Source organism: Carassius auratus, unplaced genomic scaffold (assembly GCF_003368295.1).
Source record: "Carassius auratus strain Wakin unplaced genomic scaffold, ASM336829v1 scaf_tig00015220, whole genome shotgun sequence".
Taxonomy (NCBI): Eukaryota; Metazoa; Chordata; class Actinopteri; order Cypriniformes; family Cyprinidae; genus Carassius; species Carassius auratus.
This window is the reverse complement of record NW_020524565.1, coordinates 4,215-13,496: the sequence shown is the minus strand read 5'-3', so window position 1 is coordinate 13,496 and position 9,282 is coordinate 4,215. Positions and strand designations below refer to the sequence as shown.

The 9,282-nt window shown below is 35.1% G+C and overlaps 1 pseudogene; it reads right to left on the bottom strand.

Annotated features, from left to right (window-relative positions):
- Nucleotides 1–5,829: 5,829 nt before the first annotated feature.
- LOC113074587 (histamine N-methyltransferase-like) lies at nt 5,830–8,102 on the bottom strand (annotated as a pseudogene).
- Nucleotides 8,103–9,282: the final 1,180 nt, after the last annotated feature.

Below are 9,282 nucleotides of genomic sequence, written 5' to 3'. Positions count from 1 at the left end.
CACTGTACATACTTTTGAATAGTTGTTTATTGTTTATTACAGGAAAGCTTTGTAACAAAGAGGACAACTATTCCAAAATAAATTAAAATAATAAAAATGTAAATAATTAAAAATGAAATTAAAATTAAAAGATAATAAAGCCACAGGGTCTAATAACCTTAACAAATGAACTTTAAAAGTACAATATAAAAAAAAAGAAAAACTAAATATTGCACAACAAGCTATTCCCAAAATAATTTTAAACCATTTGAATAAAAAATAAATGAAAATTAAGAGATACTAAAGCTATGGAGCCTTATAACAATAACAAATTACCTTTTAAAATCACAACAACAAAAATATTGCACAACAAGCTAGTCTTTTTCTAAATAAATAAAAATAAATAAGCTTTAAAATAAATAACACACTGTGGCTATATTTTTAGGACTTGCTTTAAGGCATGTTTACATTATTAAAAAAACAACAAGCTCCCTGACCTTGGATGGGCTGAGTCTGTGAGTTCTTCTATCTGAGATAATCTGCCCAGTTTTAGAAAAAAAAAATTCAGATGGCACGGATGTGGCCACAATGCAAAGTCTTGTCTTTGTGACTTCAGAAAGGCTTGTGTATACTGGTGAACATCTCCTCCACCAGGCCAGAGGGTCTGATGTGCGGGGTAAGAGTGGCTCTGCAAGGTTGGCCATCATAGCATCTGAGGTCTTAGAAGAGGTAGCAGAAGGTCTCAAGCTTGCTACCCTCTCGTCAAAGTCTTCCCAAAACATGGCCCCTGCACTGGCAGTGCACCAGGATCTGATACTCCTCACTCTGAGCTGGGTTAAAACTGTTAAAGCTGAAGTTATCATAACCTTAATGTCTTTAACATTTGTCTTTAACATTAATAATTCAAATTCAAACTGTTATTTGCTTTTAATGTATGTCATTATGTCCTTTTTTGAGCAATCTTCTTATACATATATTACACCAATATGTCAAGTCTGCCTAGGAAAAGCAATTATTATACCAGGAAACTCAAAATTGGAGTAAAAATGAACAAACTAGTCTATAAATACTTTTTATTGTAAGCTTGGATTATTATATTATTATATAGCCTAGTGTTTATTTACAGATAGACAGTCAAGAAGACAAATTAATCAAAATTGTATTTATAACAGGGTTTTATTTATTTATAAAATAATAACAAACCACAGATCCTCAACAAACAGTAACAAAAACACAGTGACAAATGTCAGAAATAGCGCATGGGGCTGTCACGTGATTAAGGAACGAGTCAAACTCGACCCGAAAGACTCATGAGATGAACTAATCAATTCTCTTTCCGGCTCACGACCGCGTTGGTTTTGCGTATGGGTCTGTCACGTGATTAAGGAACGAGTCAAACTCGACCCGAAAGACTCATGAGATGAACTAATCAATTCTCTTTCCGGCTCACGACCGCGTTGGTTTTGCGTATGGGTCTGTCACGTGATTAAGGAACGAGTCAAACTCGACCCGAAAGACTCATGAGATGAACTAATCAATTCTCTTTCCGGCTCGAGACCGCATTGGTTTCGCGTATGGGGCTGTCACGTGATTAAGGAACGAGTCAAACTCGACCCGAAAGACTCATGAGATGAACTAATCAATTCTCTTTCCGGCTCAAGACCGCGTTAGTTTTGCGTATGGGGCTGTCACGTGATTAAGGAACGAGTCAAACTCGACCCGAGACTCATGAGATGAACTAATCAATTCTCTTTCCGGCTCAAGACCGCGTTAGTTTTGCGTATGGGGCTGTCACGTGATTAAGGAATGACTTAAACCCGAAGACTTCTTGTCAGATAAGAGGTGAGATGAGCTAATCACAGACTGAAGACCCAGGTAAAGAATGAGTATTTTTTTCTTTATCTCATAGCATTTTATTTTTGTATTGTGTGTAGTGTGATCAACGTTTGCGTAAGTACTAGATGTGTTGGGGAGGTAGCACTTAATATTTTAATAACATTTTGCTAAAATGAACGAAATGACTCGAAAAAAGATTCGTTCATTTTGCTGAACGAGACTCAAAAGTCCGAGTCGGTAAAATGATCCGAACTTCCCATCACTATTGAAGAAATCATTTCGGTTTAACGTTTGGAAAAACTGCAGCGCCACCTGCTGGCTAACATCATAATGTCACCTCTGCCAGACTACAGCCATATGCAAACATATGGACAAGTTCCACTCCACTCATTCCAGAGCAACTGTGCTCATTCATCCGTGCCTCAGAGCTGAAGTGTTTAGCCCCTGCCAGCAGAATGACCCCTGCACTTCTGTGAAGACTAGATCACTGTCAACTTTCGGCTGCAATAGGAAATCAAACCTCTGCAGAGCTTTTCAGACTAAAGACAAAGGAAAAGATAAACAAGTCATGGCACATTAGATGCACTAAAATTAGTCTGTTTTCTATTTACTTGTATCTTCACATTAGACTGTATAATATTACATGTTTTCTGCAGCCCCAGTGCAGCCAGATGGTGTTTTATACAACTGAACATTTTAGCTTAATTTAGCTTTACTGCTTTATATTATTCCATGAAACGTCTATTTTCTGTTGCACATGAGTACTGTGTGCAACACCTAATAGTCACGTTTAACTGTTACATGAAAAGACAGGTAAATATTGGTCACAAACAGATCACTTAATGATTTTCAGTTGCACAGGTATAAACGTTTTACAAATGCTACGGAATACACACTTTATTTTAGTGGATTTACCCTGATGGTCTATAGATTATAAATAGATTAGATCTTTTGAGCATTGTTGAAGACTGCTATTGTTTAAAAAAATAAAATAAAAATACTTTACACAAACATTGCCAGTAGATGGAGACAAGAAGTATTGTTGCAGTATGGCCCTACAGGGCACGGTTAAATTGTTGATTTGTCAACATTATTTTTGCACCCACAATTAATGTTGAGTTTTTTTTTTTTTTTTTTTTTTGACATTTCAACAGACCACAATTATTGTGATAAGTGTTTGCTTTAGTTGGGCTCTTGACTCTTCGTACTTTAATGTTAGATTTGTATTGTCACTTGCAACAATGTGATAAAATACATTTGTTTAGGCAATGAAAACTAAGATCCACTGGGATCAGGTGATGGTGATCGTGAGTATGATCATTGCAAGGTTATTTAAATAACTTTTTTATGTGTGAAAGATGTGTGATACTACAGTGTGAGATTAAAGCAGTGGTACAGCTATCATACTTCTGTGAATTAACAGAAAATACAATAATAATAATAATAATAATAATAAAACATTACATTTCTTAATCAATTAGACATCAAGAATCAGCATATAAAACTCAGTCAATCAACAAAAGAACATTTTATGCTGAAATGCATGCTGGGTATCAACATGTACAAAACTCATTCGTGACTCCCAGCATGCATTGCAGTTGATCTGGGGTGTATTCCAGTAAGCACGGTTAACTTACCATCTGTTAAACCCTGATCTCTCGGTTGATTAACCCCAAACCTTGCTTATTTGAGGTATGCTGTTGTTCCAAAAACGCACCCGGGAGTAAGTTTATTCAACACCGAGTATGTTCCTGACTAAGATTCAATACATTCTCAACAGAGCGACAAATCGACGAGTCAATTTGGAAGAAGATGCTAAGAAAAAGTGTGTCATGCTACACATAACCTGCTTAGTTTGATGATTGTCACCATTGTGGACATTTTTTATGATGAGTGTTGATGTCTACATCTTTCTGTATATTTTGCCAAAGAATTTTTGCATTTGTGGAACAGAACATTTGCGTCAATTATGAAATATCAACTTCAACACTTTCTATTATTTTTCATCTTTATTACAGCTTGACACCCATCACAAAAAGTAATCTACTCCAACTTAACCTTAAAACATCTCTTTCTTTATTAATGCATGTGTTTATATTAAAACACTACTGTAAGCACGGAAAGAGAATTAATTTTAAGGGGTCATCGGATGTTACAAGTATTTTGAATTTAATTGTGTGTTGGAAGTGTGTGTACATAACCACCCTATCATGATAAAAAATTCACCCAGTGTTTTTATTTTTATTTGCTCATATCTTTACTCCTTTCTTAAATCAAGTCTTTTTGACCAAACACAGACAGGCCCCTCCAACGGATTGACAGTAGAGTTTCAACACAGACTGGACTGGCATCTTACCTTAGACCCGCCTTGAGTGACTGTCATCAGTCCACCATTGTTTTGATGCCAGAGAAGATATAGACAAGAATTTCTCCTCAACAATCAAGGTTTTCTTTTGTTGGATGTAATAATGAACAACACTCCTTACATCTGAGCTGCTGGAGACTTAGTGGACTACATTTGTTTCTGAAGGGAATGTAATCAATATTTTTGCACAAATCGTTTAAGAATAAGGTTTTTTAATGAATCTTTGCAAATCGCCTTTCCTAACAATGTGCTAATTAGCAAGTTTCACAATGAATGTGGCTAAACTAAATTGGAGAGAGGGGCGGGGTCAGCAGAGCTCATTAACATTTAAAGAAAAATGCTACCAAACCAAAAATTTTTGAATGTTTTTACCTGCTCTATTGCTATCTGGGAAATCATAAACATCTAAATATAAATATCTAATAAATGTTTTTTTGACATCTGAAAGAAAGCAGATGAGCAAACACTAAAAATACATCTAGCAGATGTACTGTAAATGCAGACGTCAAATAGATGTCTCCTTGGTGTATATATTGTTACGGCCACCTAATGTTAAACATTATTCATTTTAAAGTCCATTTAAATGTTTTGCTGTAAGTTTCCTCTCTGTAAATAGTCCACGTGGATCGCGGTTCGATTTTTAAGTGCTCTGGAAAGTGAAAAACCAACACAATATTGACGTTTACGTTACGTTTTTATTGTATTTTATTGTATCTCTGTGTCAATGTCTTCCAGATCTGGTCCTGTGTGATTTTGACATTTTCAAGACAGGTTTGTCTTAACTTACTCCTTTTGTATGACACTTGTATTTCACCCAGCTGCTTCATTATACTTTACAATACTAATGTCAGCAAACACAAAAGAACCCAGATAGCACATGTATGTATGCAAGATGTCTTTTCAAAATTACTGATCTGAAAAGCATGTACTTTGTACAAACATCTGACAGATGTCTTTAGGATGTTTTACATACGTTCTAAATCATAAACATCTTAAAGACATCTAATAATGAAACACATCTGATAGGAAACACAGACGTATTGCAGATGAACAAACATTTAAAAAATTGTCCTGCAGATGTCAAATAGACGTCTCCGTGATGTACGTGTGCTGTCAGGGGAAGGAAGTGCTATTCTAACCCTCTACACTCCATAATCTAATAAATTTGGTGGTACTTTCAAGTATATGTATTTTTAACCTTGAAATGTACACAACCTTTGTCCTGTCTGATTAGGTTTTAAAGATCTCTCCAGAACTAAATGAGGTATAAGGTCACAACAACACAAGTAGTCAATCTCATCTCTTCCATCATCAAGATTGTTGTAGTAAAATCATAGTTAATAACTCAATATATAAAAGTTGTAATCTGCTGCTTAGACAATATAAACAAAGTATGTACAGAGTTACTCATACTGGAGTTTGTACTTCAGGGTCTCTTCATGACCCGTCAACTACACAGGCCTTCATTAAAACAGTTTTGTTTGATGCAAAATAAACTGTGCATGGTTTCCTATGGTTTTCCTTTTTTTCTGTTTGTTCACCCATAACAAAATCATGTTACAATATTACATTCTTTAGAACAGCAATTACCTTGAAAAGTTTAAAGCTTTGAACTTTGAAGTTTTGAACTTGAACAGAATTTACTGTACCTGACACCATGATTAACAGTTTCCCATCTTTATGTAGAAGACTCCGAAAAAATGAGACAGTAGCCAATGGATCTTTGACATAGTATGGCATCTGTTAAACAGACTGATATTAATATTCTGCAAACACAACAAAAAATGTTTGATATTATACAGATCTAATTAATATTATTTTAATTGACTTAATTTGATGAAATTAATGAAAATGTCACATGAAATTCAAATTAATATTTTTTTCTAGATGTTTTTTTTTTTTTTGTAGGTGTTACAATGAACTTATTGTGAATGATTCTTCCATGCATATCTTTATTTTTTGTGGCCTATAATAATTCTAAATTAAAATGGCATAACTCAATCTCTGTAAAACATTAGGCTTCTCATTGGTGATGTACTGTATGCCAGACTTGTCCAATCATTTAGTCTACTGTACTTAGGTCCCATCCGGCTGTGTTTAGATCTGTCTCAATCCACTCAACAACCAATTAAAATAATCATGAATTTCTTTATTGATAATCCAAATCAACCTAAAGTAGGTCAGAAAATTTAAGTATAAAGATCTGTCGCTACTTCCTTTATGTCACAACTTTAAAACAATAATTTGGTGGTAGCGCAAAACCTGAATCATGTGAACGAAGGCCATCTTTTTCCAAGGGTTTTTCTCTTGTCAATTGTTTTTCAAATTCAGATGCTGTCATCTTATTCCATGTAAAGTTTACATAATCAAGATCTGGAGTTGTTGACACTCGAACTAAACAGATAGAGAACAGGACAAAAAGGCATTTATTGGTAGAATTAGTAAAAGCATATATGGTTAGCTTATACGAGCTTCGATAAAATGACTGGTACATTTATATTTATACAGCATGTCATTGGTTGGATCAACCATTTCATTGTCGACTTTGCCCTGTGGATGTTTCAGGTGTAGCTGTGCTAGCATCTCTTGATCAATCTCACCTGGAAATTAGATGCACATGGAGAAGTGAGAACTCTGTTAGGTATTAAAATCTGATATACTGTATGAAAGGATCAGAATCTTAATAATTTTGTCGTTATGAAAAGTATACCTGCTCCACTCCCTACTCCCATTACATTGAAAACAGATCTCCCCCCTCCGACGCTGTAGAGAGAGCAGAGAGAACATCATAAAGGCAAGATAATATTATAATATCTTGTCATTGTTAAATCTGCTGGCACACTCTGTATTACAAATCTAGGACAGGCTAAATGAATAAAATATGACATTCATCAAGAACGATAAAGCACCTTGCCAGTATGTCTGGTAGAGTATTATGAATGAGCGCTCCAGAAATAGCTCAAAAGATTTGAGGTATCTCGGATAGTCTTCCACAAGTGATCTGAAAGGAGCTGCCATGGTTTCCACCTGCTCAAACTGGTGTTTTAGAATAATAAAATGAGTTATGAATGAATTTCTTAGTCCATGTAAGGGAAGTCATTGGTTACCAAAACTGTTTGGTTACCAACAATCTTTAAAACAGCATTTTTTTTCCACTGAAGAAATAAAGTCATACAGGTTTAGAATGACATGAGGGGTTGTAGATGATGACAGGTTTTTTATATACAAGTTATCGGTCTCTTTAAGATGGTACATAAAAGTAGTGTACATAGAATTACTGTAGTGCTGCACATCAAACTAGGGGCAGATTTTTGGGTATGAAAGAACAGATAAACAATCACTGTCTTTGGATTTTGGGAGTTGGGTTAGGGCCATGGACACAATCTATTTGCAGTCATAGCAACAGGTGTAATTTAACAGAGTCTGAAATGATTAAACAAAAGGAGACATACAAACTAATAATAATAATAATAAACAAGTAGAAATTTATGGTAGTTCAATCTCAATTATTATGCAATATAATTTGCAATCAAACATTTATATTCTCAACTTGATGGCACAAATAAGAAAAAAGCTATTCAGTAAAACGGAGTGCATTTATGAATGACGATTTATATTCACTAGTTAAGTGTCAAACTGTATCAAACAGCAGTATGACGTCCTGTGTTGCTTTCAGATGATCATATTAACAGTTGGAGCGCTGATGTATAGAGACTGCGGCGCACATCCAGTGTCAGTCACTCAGAGTTAGAAATAATCATACCATTGTACAAACAAGAGCGAATCTGTGTCAGGCTCTCAGTGGACCTGTTGATTAATATGATCATCTGAAGTGTGCTGCAGCTTACCTTCACTACTCTCCGTTATCACAGTCTGCTCGTGAGACGCTGGCCGCCGCATATCCACACAGAGATGAGCCCCGCCCACATTCTTAAAGACGCAGTGCTACACAAGACAAGAATCAACCAGGACCATTTAAATTAGAATAGATGCTCCTAGAATTTGAACTGATGGGAGATGTCCTCAAATAGAACTAAATATATTTAGTTACAAATCATGGCTCTCCACTACTTAAAATTACATTTTTATAATCAGGCTGTTCACCATCATACTTTTTTTATTTTAATTTAGACTGTATCACATGCCACTTAGCCATCAACATGTTTCTTGAGAACAGAAAATAACAAAAAATGAGGCAAATTGCTCAGCTCATTGCTGCCCTCATGTGTTCGTTTCACTTCACACGACACACCCAAGTGAAATTACAGCACACTGTGATTTCCTTTAAAACACAACACAAAACACTCAGCTTATGTTCAGTCCATGTTAAACTAGGTCACATAATGACATGCAGGCCAGTATTAAATAACCCATGCCTGAGAACAAGTAAGGCTTTGAGATAATATAAACTAGCAAGCCAAATATAGCTTATAAACACAAATACCTTTTTTATATATATTGTTTGCTTGTGTATTCATTCATTCATTCATATTATCATTGTAAATGAATTTGGCAGACAAAATTGACATTAAAGACAACTGAGCACAAATTTAGCATAAAAAATTGAGAACAGGCATGTTTTAATTAAAATTAATCTGACAGAAACATTAAAAACGAAATTTCCCTCAAAGCATCCTTTGTGTGTGTGTGTGTGTGTGTGTGTGTGTTTTTTTGATAGTTACATCAGATCCATTTAAAGTTTGAATCCGCACTGATTGAAACGTGAGACACTAGTCTGAGCTTCATCATTATGATCCAGATATAATATTAAATAAAAGAGAAAAAGACACAAACTCCGTGATCATTCTTTAATCTTTCTTTTACCATTTTCTGTATTACAAGACAGTTAAAGCAATTTTCCCATTTCTTTTCTCAGCAAGTTTGATCATGTCAAACTTTGTTAAACAGATTTGGCTCCTGGTGAATAGAAATTCATGATTAAAATGAGAGAACCCACAAAGATTCATGGGAAATCTTCTGCAGAATTATTAAGGCTTAATGGAAAAATTAAGCCTGACAGAATCACACCACCCAGACACGTGTCCCCTAGGTGGCACTGACAAGTCTGGTTAAATTCACCTCATCCTTGAGCAGAAGTGACA